We start from the raw sequence: 15,498 nt of genomic DNA, 5'->3' as shown, positions 1-15,498 counted from the left end.
ACCACTCTTTTTCCTGAAAATGCTGTTAATGATTTTTTTGCATTCATTAGTACTTTAATTTCTACTCAAGTAATCAAGGTGGATAATTTGCACAATCTGTGAATAAAGGCATGGAGGTCACTTGCATATGCAGCAGATTATAGATACAAACACAGCAGATTATAGATACAGACTTAAAACGTATGCCCATTAGTTATGAATAAAAAACTAATTGTCTACAACTCTATAACTTTTCGTATATTTTTATACCAATGAAGGTTATTTCCCAGTGTGACCTTTAAACTTTGGTGGTAGATAGAAAATCAATACACCAAAAGAATGTATTAATATAGTATTTTAGGAAAGACATACCAATAAGTTAATTTACATTCTTAAATCCATGGTTGTATTTTGATAACATACATACAATGCAGTATATGTTTACTGTATATTTCATAGATTAAAAAAGAAAGACACCTATGTTCTCTGAATGCCAATTAGAGGGTATAAGAAACTTGATTTTTGCCTTGTTCCAGAACAATATTAAAGCAGGGCTTCAGATTCACCTGTATAATGTACAGAAAAGAAACTCAAACAGCGGTTGTTCACTTTGAATCACTGAAGCTTTAGAAATTCTGATGAAACTTCAAAGAAAATGAAGGCAAAGGAAGCTGTAAGAAGAAAAATAAGTATCAACCTGGTACCTCTGTGGTATTACATTTTCAAATGAAGACTGTGATTCTAGTGCAGTCAAATGTACTGGCAAAAAAGGATTTGAAGTGATTTTTGGCAGTATATTTTGTACACAAGACAATGGACAATGTGTCCTTCCCACGTTTCTACTAATTCAGAGAAAATAAAAACACATTGCTAGCAGCAGTGTCTTTTGAAACTGGAAAACTAATAATAGTCAGCACAAAATAAAGATAGGTATGACAGGTTAACAGAAAATGATGTCATAGCATGGGATAGATTATTACAAAATTCAGCAACAAAGAAGAGATTTTTTTTCCTATCCTCATATATAATCTGAAATGTAGTATCTGCATCTGTTGATGGTTATTATTTGAAGTTTGGCTAACAGTAAACCATGTTCACATTGACTTTGAAGTTAGTGTGTGTGTGTGTGTGTGTGTGTGTGTGTGTGTGTGTCCGCGCGCTTGCGTGCACGCATGCCTGTGTGTCTGTGTCTGTCTGTCTGTCTGTCTGTCTGCATTTTATTGTAGGTGGATCTGTATGTGTTGATATGAATATTTATGTGCACTACACACAGGTGGAAGTCAGAAGAGATATTTGATATCCTACTCTATTGAGTCTTCCTTACTCTTTTAAGTCTGGGTTTCTCAATAAGCCTGGGAGTTTGATGTTTACTCTCTAAGCAGGTTGGGCATGAAATCCTTTCAATTCTATTGTTTCTGCCTAATCTTCCACTCTGGTCTCTGTTTACAGTCACACAAGGCTTTAAGAGACTCCACTGGATTCAAATATAGAACCACATGTAAGTACAGTAATTGCTTTTAACAACTGAGCCATTATCCTAGCTGCTTGCTTTGAGATTTTAAGGTCTAAAACTGGAATGTTTCTCTCCTAAATGTATTTTTAGTTGACTCTATATACATAATAATTTTTCTTTGAAAAACTAGCCATTTATAAATTAGAACTACTCTTACATATTTGCTTTTGGCCCTACTAGCTCAATTGACACCAGAGAGGCTTTCTCTAGAAGCTGATGGAAGCAGAAGGCAGAAACCCACAGCCAAATATTGGGCTCAGGGAATCCTCCAGAAGAGGGAGGAAAGATAGTGGGAATTATCTAGGTCAAGGAAACCAGGATCACAGGGCCCACAGAATCAAGAAAGCACGTCTCATTAGTGTTCCAGGAGTCTGTACAGGTCTGCACTATGTCTACTGCATTCATGCTATGGTTGCACAGCTTGAGGGTTTTTGTGTCTATAGCATATTTTTTCATTTATTTACATTTCAAATGTTATCCCCTTTCCTGCTATCCCATCGATAAACTCCCTATCTCATTCCCCTTCCCCCTTCTTCTATAAGGATGTTTATGCACCCATGCACCCTCACCTTTCAGCCTCCCTGCTCTGACATTTCCCTACAATGGGAAGTCGAGTCTTGGCAGGACCAAGGGCTTCCCCTCTCATTGTTGCCCAACAAGGCCATCCTCTGCTACATATGCAGCTGAAGCCATGTGTACTCTTTGGATGTTTGTTTAGGGCCTGGGAGCTCTGGTTGGTTAGTATTGCTATTCTTATGCGGCTGCAAAACCCATTAAGCACCTTAAATCCTTTCTCCAATTCCTCCAATGTGGACCTCACAATCAGTTCAATAACTGGCTGCAAGCATCTGCCTCTATATTTTTAATGCTCTGGCAGAGCCTCTCAGGAGACAGCTATATCATGTTCCTGTCAGCATCTACTTCTTCGCATCAACAATGTTGTCTGGGTTTCCTGACTGTATGTATGAGGGCTGGATCTTCAGGTGGGGCAGTCTTTGGATGTCCTTTCCTTCAGTCTCTGCCCCAAACTTTGTTGCCATATCTACTTCTATGAATATTTTTTTTTTGCCTTCTAAGAAGGACTGAAGCATCCACACTTTGATCGTCCTTCTTGAGCTTCTTGTGGTCTGTAGATTGTGTCTTGTGTAATCTGAGCTTTTGTGCTAATGTCTACTTATCAGTGAGTTCATATCATGTGTGATTTTTTTGTAATTGGGTTACCTCACTCAGAATGATATTTTCTAGTTCTATCCATTTGTAATAGCTGAGTTATACTCCATTGTGTAAACGTACACATGTTCTGTGTCCATTACTTTGTTGAGGAACATCTGGGTTCTTTCTAGCTTCTGGCTATTATAAATAAGGCTATGATGAACATAGTGGAGCATGTGTCTTTGTTATATGTTGAAGCATCTTTTGGGTATATGCCCAGGCATGGTATAGCTGGGTACTCAGGCAGTACTATGTCCAATTTTCTGAGGAAACTTCAGACTGATTTCCAGAGTAGTTGTACCAGCTTGTAATCCCACCAACAGCGGAGAACTGTTCCTCTAAGTGTGGAAGAAGTAGTTTCACTGAATCTTTTACCTGCTTTTAGGAACCCTTTGTTCCTACTCTGTTTCTTTTCTCAGTCACATAGTCTTATTTCATATTGCTATTCCAAGTTTTATTGATTTTCCTGGGAAGCTTGTTCTTTTCTGAAGGTAAATGGAGGGGTAGTGGATCTGGGGAAAGGGGGAGGTGAAGAAGAGCCAGGGAATGGAATTAGGGGAATCTGGGATAGGGTGGTAATTTTTTTTTCATTTTCATTGGTTATTTTATTTATTTACATTTCAAATGTTATCCCCTTCCCAGTTTCCCCTCCACAAGTCCCCTATCACCTTCCTCCTCCCCCTGCCTCTATGAGGGTGGTCCCTCACCAGCCCACCTACATCTGACTCAGGAGCCTAGCATTCCAAAACCCTGGGTTATCAAGACTCCATAGGACAAGGGGGGGCTTCCCTCCCAGTAATAACAGATAAGGCAATCCTCTGCTACCTATCCAGGGGTGTTGCAAGATCCTTCAGCTCCTACAATTCTTGCCCTAACTTGTCCATTGTTGTCCCTGTGCCGAGTCCAATATTTGGCTGGGTACATCTGCATCTGTATTGGTACAGCTGTGGTAAAGCCTCTCACAGAGCAGCTATACAAGGTTCCTGTCAGTAACTGCTTCTTTACATCAGTAGTAGTGTCTGGGTTTGGAGTCTCCAGGTAGGATGAATCCCAAGTGGAGCAGACTCTGAATGGCCTTTCCTTCAGTTTCTGCTCCATTCTTAGTCCCTGGATTTCCTTTGACAAGAGGCATTCTGGTTTGATACTTTTGTGGCAGGTGGGGGGCCCCATTCTTTTGCATGAAATATATAGAGCAAGGCACCCATGATAGTACTGGTTATGTTCTAGTATCCAGTTTTCCTGCCACCAGGGTCTATATGAGGCTGCTGCCTAATCCATTGATCTCTTGAGGTGGATCTTGCTCAAATTCCCAGCTATCTGCACCCTGTTGTTAGCTGTCACAAATCCATGTAACCCAGTAAAATCAAAACTCAAGAAGCTTGCAATTTATCAGTCAGAGTTATATTAAATTCTCAATCCATAAAACATTCACACCATGAACTCAGAGTCAATTGATATTGATAAATACTGCCCATTTAAATGAGACAAATTGTTCTGTAGCTATTCCCTGTTATATGATATTCATAGCTACCTGTGGCTATTTAAAACAATCAAGAATCAGAATTGTCTTTCTCTTTCTCCATCTTCATTCCTTCTCCTGTGCCTCCTTATCTCTCCCATTTCTCAAACTCTCAACCTGCCTTCTTTATCCACTGCCCAATTACAGGCCTTATCTCCTGCCTGCTCTCACCTGCATATAGACAGCCAAAAGGGGGAGATGTGGATTGCTGTCTACATGCATGCTCTGGCCTTATCTTGTCCCTGCCCTGACTGATATATAGACAGCAATTCACACCTTCTATTATCCAGAGGTCATACATATCTACTGGATACGGTCTCTACAGGTTCATTACCCCATTTGTTGAGTATTTCTGCTAATTTCCTCACTGTTGGATCCTGGGAACTTCTTGGGTCTCTGGCTTCTGGGATTTTTTAGTGGCTACCCCAAACTCCCCTGGGGAGTCTGCTTTCAAATTCCTGACCGTCTGTATTTCTCCCCCATTTCCTCCCATATCTAAACTGCTCCCCCTTTTTCACTCCTCCTCTGCTCTCCCTCCCAGACACCTCTCTCCCTCTACTTCCTGGAGATTATCTTTCCCCCTTCTGAGTAGGACTGTAGCATGCACACTTTGGTGTGATCTTCTTTCTTCTTGGGTATCACATTGTCTGTGAGTTTTATCTTGGTTATATTGGCTAATATTCACTTATCAGTGAGTAATACCATGTGTGTTCTTTTGTGACTGAGTTACCTCACTAAGGATGATATTTTTAAGTTCCATCCATTTGCCTAAGAATTTCATTAAATTATTGTTCTTAATAGCTGCTATGAACATAGTGGAGAATATGTCCTTGTTATATTTGGTGGATCTCTTGGTTGTATTCCCAGGAGTGGTATAGCTGGGTCCTCAGGTAGTACTATGTTCAATTTTTTGAAAATCAACCAGACTGATTTCCAGAGTGGTTGTACCAGCTTGCAATCCACCAACAAGGGAGGAATGTTCCTCTTTCTATACATCCTTGCCAACAACTGCTGTCACCTCAGTTTTTGATCTTAGCCATTTGACAGGTATAAGGTGGAATCTCAGGGTTGTTTTGATTTGCATTTCCCTGTTGACTAAGAATGTTGAACATTTCTTTAGTTGCTTCTCAGCCATTTGATATTTCTCAGTTGAGAATTCTTTGTCTAGCTCTGTTTACCATTTTTAATAGGATTGTTTTTCTAGAATCTAAAAATATCATCCTGGATGATAACCCAGTCACAAAAAGAGCACATGGATAAGATAAATCCAACCCACATGGAGCCACCAAACCCAATCACTACTGCTGATGCCAAGCCATACATACTGACAGGAGCCTGATATTTATGTTTCCTGAGAGGCTTTGTCAGAGCCTTACCAATACAGATGAGAATGATTGCAGCTCAACATCAAACTAAGCATGGGGATCTCATGAAGGAGTTAAAGAAATGACTAAATCTAAATGAGCTGAGGGGTTTGAAACTCCATAGGAAAAACTACAATATCAACTGAGACCTCCCCACACACACAAACAGAGCTACCAATGAAAGAGTACACATGGATCCAACTGCATATGTAGCAGAGGATAGAATTATCTAGCATCAGTAGAAAGAAAAGCCCTTTGGTCCTGTGAAAGCTTGTTTTCCCAGTGTAGGGAATGCAAGGGTGTTGAGGTGGGAATAGGTGGGTAGGAGTGGGCGCATCTTCATAGAAGCATGAGGAGGGGGAATGGGAGAGGGGAGTAAGGGGATAACATTTGAAATATATATATATATGTATATATATATACATATATATATTCAATAAAAAAGAAAACACATGGGATGCACTCAATGATAAATGGGTATTAGCCAAACATCTCAGAATACCCAAGATAAAAGTTACAGACCATATGGTGCTCAAGAAGAATTGTGACCAAAATGCAGGTGCTTCTGTCCTTCTTAGACCAGGGAACAAATCACTCATCGAAGGTAGAGGGTGGGAGGGACTTGGGAGGTAGAGAGAAGCAGGGGTGGAATAAAGGGGGCAGGGTTAGGTATGAGGGGGACAGAGTGTCAGGACTTTGAATGTAGGTGTGTAGCAATGGGGGATGTGGAACTGTCAGTAGCCAACCAGAAGTTTCAGATGCCAGGGTAGCAAGAAGTTCCCAAGACCAAACATGGATGAAAATGACTGAAAGCCCGACAAGGAGAGAGGACCTGTAGAGACTATATGAAGAACACGAGAAGTTAGACTCCAGAGAACCAAATAACACTAATAAAAATGGAGTAGAGAGCTAATGAAAGAATTTTCAACTGAGGAATATGGAATGGCAGAGAAGCACCTAAAGATCAAAAACTCAGGTGACAGCAGATGTTGGCAAGGATGTGAAGAAATAGGAACACTCCTCCATTGTTGGTGGGATTGCAAGTTGGTACAACCACTCCAAACCAGTCTGGCAGTTCATCAGATAATTGGACACAGTGCTACTTGAGGACCCAGCTATACCACTCCTGGCCATATACCCAAAAGATACTCCAACATATAACAAGGACACCTGCTCCAATATGTTCATAACATCATTGTTTTTAATAGACAGAAGCTGGAGAGAACCCAGATGTCCTTCAACAGAGGAATAGATACAGAAAATGTGGTACATTGACACAATGGAGTAATAACATAATTTCTTTCTCAGCCTGTTTATCCTTTGAGTAGAGGAAAGCTACTGATTTGTTTGAGTAAATTTTGTATCCGGCTACTTTGCTGAAGTTGTTTATCAGCTATAGGAGTTCTCTTGTAAATTTTTTGGGGTCACTTATACATACTAAAATATCATCTGCAAATAGTGATATTTGAATCCCTTCTTTCCAATTTATTACCTTTGATCTCCTTTTGTTGCCTAATTGCTCTGGATAGAACTTCTAGTACTGTATTGAATAGATAAGGGGAGAGTGGGCAGCCTTGTCTTGTCCCTGATTTTAGTAGGATTGCTTTAAGTTTAGTTTGGTGTTGACTATTGGCTTGCTGTATATTGTTTTTATTATATTTCCTTATGAACCTTGAATTCCTATTTTCTTCAATACTTCTAGCATGAAGGCATGAAGGGGTTTTGTATTTTGTTAAAGTTTTTTTTCAGCATCTAATGAGATGATATACTGTGTCTTTCTTTCTGTTTGTTTATATAGTAGATTATGTTGATGGTTTTCCACATATTGAATCATCCCTGCATCCTTGGAATGATTAGGGGAGGCTAAGGTAGGGTTGCATTTTTATGAGAAAAAAATACAAAATCCAAAGTAGAATTATAATATGATAGGAATTTTGAAATTTCTTAAATATTATTTAATTATATATGCTATTGCTGTCTCTGTCTCTGTCTCTCTGTCTCTGTCTCTGTCTTTCTCTGTCTCTGTCTCTCTCCCTTTCTCTCTCTCTCTCTCAAACACACACACACACACACACACACACACTCACACACACACACACATACACATAACCATCGTTAACAGAATCATGACCGAAGAGCCAGTGTTTTTCACTAGAGAATAGGACCAGAAAGACAACCCTTGGATCTCTTGTCCAGTCTGAAACTTTTAATATGCACATAAGGAAACGTAGTTTTCTCCTTTAATTTTGTTGTGGTATACGGCAGTTGATGAAGTTCAATTCTTTGAATTATCTGTGTTTTTTCAAGTCAACCACAAAGTAGCCAACATTTCTTTCAGCATGTTTGGTCATCCTTTAGGTTTCATCTCTGTAGTTTCAGGAGAAATTTGAGACAAAAGACCCTTATCCTTGATGGTGATAGAAGGTAAAAGTTCCCATTTATTGTAAAGTTTATCTTACTGTTTCCCGTTTCTGGTAGGCTCGATTTATCACCAGCTTAGTACTGTTAACATATTTTTCTCCTATATAGAAAGTCATGAAATGGTTGGCAACAGATTAATTTATGTCAGCCCATTGAAAGTATAGAAAGAAGAAGACAGGCAATTCTAAATGTGGGGGCATATAGGAAATAATGCTTTCTGGGCTATTGGTCAAATTTTTCTAATTTTCAATTTTTTTATTTGTTCTATAGCATAGCACTGAGCATAGACAGATAACAAGTAAGCTTTACTAAATTTAATGACTCTAAAAAGAAAAAAATAAATTCTATTATGCATTCCTCCATTAGTATTTTAAGATTCTAATTTTGTTCCCACAATGAGTTATTTCATACCAGTCACCAACCATTGACAATCAGTGTGTCTTAGAAACAAATGTTTTAAACATATCAGATTAGACTTTATATATTAAATAACAGCTCTTGGAAAAGACACTGAGAAAAGTAATTTGAGCACAATGTGGATTACTCGAATCTGCTTCCCATTATAAAACATTTTCAGACACTGTTAGAGGAAAAGTGGGGGATTTACACTGCAGTAGATAAGCAGCCATAGGCTCAAAGTCAGTATCTTAAAGCCAATTGTGGAATTTCATATCCCCTTTCATACACTATTCTTTAGATCTTTTGTTTAATGGGAACTAAGCAAGATGCACAGCTGCGTAGGCCATAGAAAATCCTTCATGCTTTTACCATGCCCTATAAAGGTACACTTCTCTGAATCTTTCAGTACAGTGATGTTTTTCTCAGAAACTTCGTAAAAGTGTCGTGCAGCCCATTCATGTAATGGAATTTCCTCCCAAAGCAATAGGAGTACATCTATTCCTCTAATATTTGTTTAGAATTCCATAACCTATGTATTAATAGTGTAGGTAAGAAGGGTGAACTCTACCTGCTCCAAGTCTGGCCTCTGGGCAGCAGACCATCAAGTCCAATGTCAACAAACTTTCAAAATTGATATTCCAAGATTACACTGTTAATGTTGTCTCAAATGAGTCTAGAATAAAAATGAATACAGGGAGAAAAGGAGCAGTCTTACCTTTCAGCTCCCAAAGAAAAAAATGAATATTTCAAAACTCTAATCACAGAACAAACATTTTAAAAACATTACTGACTAGACACCTTCTAAGAGTGGGAGACCATTACCAAGCAATCAAAGGGGTTATGATATTGAAAGTGACAGAGATAAAATAGATATCAGGGTAATTTCAATCCATCAGACAATTGTAAAGATGTTCTTATATCTTTGGAATTCAGCTCATTGCCTGGGGAAGAATGTTGGAAAGAAGTTGTTCACTGGAAACATAACTTTCCCCATGCTGGCCTAGATGCTTTGGATTAAAGGACCATTTGCTTTTAACTCTATTAAAGAGGATTAAAAAGTCAAAACTATTCAAATGTATCTGTTTAGGCATTTGTATAGAAGCAAGGAAAGGAAGGAAGAAGAGAATAGTGGAGGCAATATGTCTATTTAGACAAATTCAATTCAGAAAAAGAAAAACAAAAAAGCCTAGAGTACCCAGTAAACCATGGACATTGAATAACCCATGATTTGAGCCTTGAGTTTCAGATCATACAAATCATGAAGCTAATGGAGATACAAATGCATCACACAAAATATATGATTGGGCACCAGATTAGCGTTTTCCTGAACTTTCTATGCTACCAAAGGGATATAACATATTTTAAAACTACCCCGGGCATCTCTGCTTTTCAACCCTCAATATACCCAGAGAAGGATTCTGTATTTTAAAAAGAGGACGCCAACTAAGAGTATACATCTGATTCTCAGCCTCATATTGCCAGATACTACAGTGAATTACCTGACCTAAAATTACAATACCAAGAAATGAAATAAAAATTCAAACAAACAAACCAAAAAAAACCCTACAATACTTTTGAGTCTGTAGATAAATATATGTCATGTTGTTACCATTGCAATGGACATTATTTTCATAATATTTAGAAAATAGTGCATGTTCATTAATTTAGTATTTGGTTGGTGGAGGTGTCTTTTGATCTAATTACAAGAAGTATCGTGATTCATTCACCCATGAGGTCTGACTGTCCTAGGTCTTTGTGAATTGCCATAGTCTAGTATGCATGCTGCTTGAGAGGGAAGGTTGAGGACAGAACAGATAAACAGATGCACAGTCATGATATCTGTCTGTGTAGGTTGAGGGATCTTTGGATGTGGTCTTTGTACTTGTGTTTATGCTAAAGAAACTTGATAAAGTGTCTGGCCCCTCTCCTGAGGTGTTGGTTAGTGAGTGGCTCCTATATAAGGAATTCAATGATGGAAACCAGGTCTAAGTTAGGGTATGATGGTCAATAATAGAAAGTATTATTGTTGCTGTGACCCCAAGAAAGGAATTACTGGAAACCCAGTGAGTGAGAAGGAAAGATTTTTTTCTTGTTAGTTTGAGCCTTATTTTTTGTATGTGTCAACACCATACCATGATGTATGCTTTTTTGTCTATTTACTTCTATTTCTTTTAAATTAGCTATTTTTAATTACTATGCAAAATAATAGATTTCATTATTAATTTTCACAATGCTTTGTTGAACTTCCTTTTCTAAGCCATTGCTAGACCACTTCTCTCCCTGAGGATCACCTCCTCTGCCTCCATGCTATAGGTTTTCTGGGACAAGTCAAGACTATGAGACTGACGATACCAGCTACCTGGTAGAAGCAGAAACCAAACAAGCTGTTTAAAAAATAGTTTAAACCAAATAAGTCACATGGAAAGGATACATTCCACCCTTTATACTTGCCTGCAGACTGTGAAGTTCTCCACAGTCCCATCTATTGTGGGCTGTCACTCTTACTGGGATGGACTTGAAGTTAATTATTACAGGCAGGTTCCCATGCTTGGACCCCTCTTGTTCCCGGCTATTGTACTGTTCAGGGTGTCTTTGTCTACTTCTGGGGAAGAGATCTCAGGCTTATTGCCTATTCTACTTCAGGCACAAGTTCTGCCTCTTGGCCAACTGAGATACGATTCGTACCCAAAAGCAAACTGAAGCTCCATGATAGAAGGTGTCCTCTCAAGCCAATGGTCAAAGTAAACCCTTCATCCAGTAAATTGTTTCTTCTACATATTTTGTCAGAGTGATAAAAAACTAATCCATTCACTTATAATACCGATATTAAATAATACTATTTATATCAAAACAATGTAATTCTTGAGACATTTTGCTATAAATTAGATATATACTTGCATAATTAATTTATGTAGGTATTTAGATTGGTTCATGACAAGCACGTATAAGAATTCAAAGTATAGAAAGTATTTCTCTAAAAATTCCTCTATCTTGTAAAATATTATGTAGCACAAGAAACAAAGTACGTTAAAATTAATCTTTAAATTTTGACCGCATCTTTGCATTATGTTTTAGGTTTCTATTAAATATGTGTACTTTCACATAGCTGTGAAAATTATATCTTGGCTGGAGAGATGGCTCAGCACTTACGAGCACTGACTGCTATTCCAGAGGTCCTGAGTTCACAGAAACCACACGGTGGCTCACAACCATCCATAATTGTATCTGACGCCCTCTTCTAGTATGTCTGAACACAGTGACAGCACACTCACATACATAAATAAATCATTGAAAAAGAAGAAAATTATGTCTTGAGTTAATTTTCATAATGACAACAATACCTACTGTTTTTCTAATTTACTTAGAAAAATAACATCATGAAAGCATAACCCTCTAGATTATTTATCTAGGGTATGAATGTATAGAATTTATTTAAAAAATCATGAGAGTCAGTGCATAGATTTTATTTTGAGTACAGTTACCAAAGACTATGGTGAACAATAACACGAGAAATGTAGATAAATATCACTTATAACTGTGACCTGTAACGAACACTAGTTTTAAAGACTTTAAATATCTTGACTCATTTAATGCTAGGTGCACCTACATTCAATAAATGGCAGTAATTATCCTGATTATCCTAGATTTGTGTAAATCAGGAAATGGAGGTAAAAATTGCTGGAGGTCACACAGCTGCTACAGTACAGACATGAAATTTAAACCAAGGAGAGACTAGGAAGAATTCTTTCTATTTTTTAGTCTTGTAATTTAGTAACGGTACCATTTGAACAAATGTTAGACTTTAATGCAGAAAACCAGTAGGAAATAGTAGCAAATCTATTTAGAATAATAGCAATGGTTATAGAACAAAGAAAGTCTGTTCAGGCACAAAACAAATTGAAAAAAAATAAAGATTTTGATGCAGACAGATTTGTAGCATGGTTCATTTACATGTACACAGAGGCATGAAATAACTATTTTGTATATAATTTAAATGTTTTGAACAGCTTGCAGTTTTGTGGATAATCTAGGTACTTAAATAAAGGAGATATTGGAACAAAGAAAATACCAATATACACACATACCTTCACAAAAAACACATCAACATGCATGATTTATGCTTCATACAAAAACTATAAGGCCCCACTTCCTCTCTAAATAAAAGACAAGAAAGTCAAATTCAAAACCACTGTTATCAATAATGCAATAGCTTCATGTTACAATAAAGGAGATGCAAATTATTCAGTCAAAACAAAGAGATGTAAAATTACATTATTGAAAAAAAAAAGAATGGAGTCAAATTGAAGGTTGCTTTGCAAGCCATTCACTCTTTAGTGTCCCTCACTTGTGCCCTCCCCACTGTCCACCAATCCTCTGACATCATGGAGGTATCCTAGTGAGAAGCTCATGACAAAACACGCAGCAGCCATTTGTGGAAACATTAGTGTCATTGACATATCTGCATAAATAAAGACTGGAGACTGTGAATCAGAAGTATTCCAGCCAAGGGCAGCTTAGCTTTTCCTTCTATTGTCCCAATAGTGATGGTGGCTGTGATCACAATGAGACCAAACTTAGTTCCTAGAAAAAGAGAGAAAATCAACAATGATGATGTTTTTATTCATAATTAAACAGCTGTGGTCACATAAAGAATAGAAAATTGTCGTTAGCCTTTTGTAAACAGGAATAGCTTCAGTCTGCATTCCCAGATGCCTGCCAGAACCAGAGACAATCAGTTGAGTACCCCTTCCCCAAACTCCATGCCTACCAGGATCCCTTGGGGCAGGCCAAGTCATAGTATACTGTGTGCCTGTTCCCCCCTGTGTGCTCCATTTTTCAGCCCAAGGCTCTGCCTGCTTTCCTGAAGTCATGCAAGCACCAAGGACAACCATATAGAACAATGCTTTAGGAGCCTTCAGATTCCCTTTGGACACACTCACTAGTAGTGAACTGTTCCCTGTGTCTGGCCCTCTATTTTCTGGCCATCATCTCGGCTTGCATTCCCTGAGGTACCAAAGACAAACAGGTAAATCACACTCTCCCCAGTCCCTTGACTGCCAAGTTATGTTAAAGCATACCCAAGAGTGGCAAACCATACCAATTCCCCTATGCTCTACTTTCCTTCCCACAAATCCACCTCCATGTCAGGAGGCCTGCTAGCCCAAGGGATAACTAGATGAGTAAAGGTCCTGAAATACTGAGCAAAGAGAAAATAGACCCAATAGAGGCCAACTCCAGTAGACAGTCATGGATCACTGTTAAGGGATGGGGCCACCCACCCGTCACAAAAATTTTAACTCAGAATTGTTCCTATCTAAAGGAAACACAAAGACAAAAAACTGGAACAGAGGCTGAAGAGAAGGCCATTCAGAGATTGCCTCACCTAGGGATCCATCCATCAGCAGACACCAAAACTGGACACTATTGCTGATGCCAAGAAGTGCTCGCTGACAGGAGCCTGCTATAGCTGTCCCCTGAGAAGCTCTGTTAGCACCTGACTAATATAGACACAGAAACTCACAGCCAACCATTGGACTGAGCTCAGGGACCCCAATGGAAGAGTTAGGGAAAGAACTGAAGGAGCTGAAAAGGATTGCAATCCCATAGGAATATCAACTAAGAGGAGCCCCAGAGCTCCCAGGGACTAAACCACCAACCAAACAATGTCCATGGCTCTAATTACATATGTAGCAGATAAAAGACTTATCTGGCATCAATGGGAGGGGAGCCCCTTAATCCTGTGGTAGCTTGATGCCCCAGTATAGGGGGATGCTAGAGAGGTGAGGTAGATGTGCATGGGTAGCTGGAGTAGCACCCTCTTAGAGACAAAAGTGAGGGGAGATATTATGGGCATTTTTCAGAGGAGAAACTAGGAAGGGGGACAACATTTGAAATGTAAGTAAATAAAATAAGCAAAGTAAAAAGATAAATAACTAACAAAATCAACAAGAACCAGGGGAATGTGAAACTACCAGAGCCAAGCTATCCTACTACTACAGAAAGACCTGATTGTTTTAAGTTGGAAGAATAAAAATGCCTTAAATGTGATTTTATGAAGATGGTAGAGTCTTTTAAAGAGGAAATGAATAAATGCCTTAATGAAATATAGGAAAGCACACTCAAACAAGTGAAGGAAATTTATAATAAAGTTCAAGACCTAAAACTGGGAATAGAAGCAGTAAAGAAAATAGAAACTGAGGGAATCCTGCAGATGGAAAACCTAGGAAAGAGAACAGGAAAAGCATATTCATGCATCACCAACAAAATATAAGATGTGGCAGAGAGAATCTCAGGCATAGAATGTACTATAGACGACATTAATACATTAAATTGAAAATGCTAAATGTAAAAGTTTTTTTGACACAAAACCTACTAGAAATGTGTTGCATTCTGAAAGAAACAAACCTAAGAATAATTGGAATAGAAGAATAAGAAGCTTCCTAGCTCCAAGTCTCAAAAAATATTTTCAACAAAATTATATAAGAAAAATTGCTTAACCTAAAGAAAGAGATGCCTGTAAACATACAAGAAGATTGTAGAACTTTCAAATAAACTGTAGCAAAAAAATTCTTACCACATAATAGTTGAAAAACTAAATATAGAGAAAAAATAATGAATATTAAAGGTTATGTAGGAAAAATACCAAGTAACATGTAAGTAAGACCTGCTAGAATTATGCTTGATTCTGTACAGAGACTCCAATAGTCAGAGGGCCTGGGAAGATAGATGTCTTTCAGTCCTTAAGATACGGCAGGTGACAGCCCTAACTACTGTACACAGTAAAAGTTTCAATAGTCATAGAGAGGAAAACAAGATAGTTCATAATAAAACCAAAGTTTAGCAATATCTACCCAGAAAACCAGATAGATATACAGAGGATACTAGAAGGAAAACTCCAATATAAGAAGATTAACTACACCCAAGGGAGAAAAAAATGAAATAAATAATCACACACCACACATGCACACACACACACACACACACACACACACACACACACACACACACACACCACCACCACCACCACCACCACCACCACCACCACCACCACCACCACCAACACCAACAACAACAACATCAACCAATTGGCA

Source organism: Rattus norvegicus, chromosome 6 (genome assembly GCF_036323735.1).
Source record: "Rattus norvegicus strain BN/NHsdMcwi chromosome 6, GRCr8, whole genome shotgun sequence".
In the NCBI taxonomy this organism is placed as follows: Eukaryota; Metazoa; Chordata; class Mammalia; order Rodentia; family Muridae; genus Rattus; species Rattus norvegicus.
Note: the sequence above shows the minus strand (reverse complement) of the source record.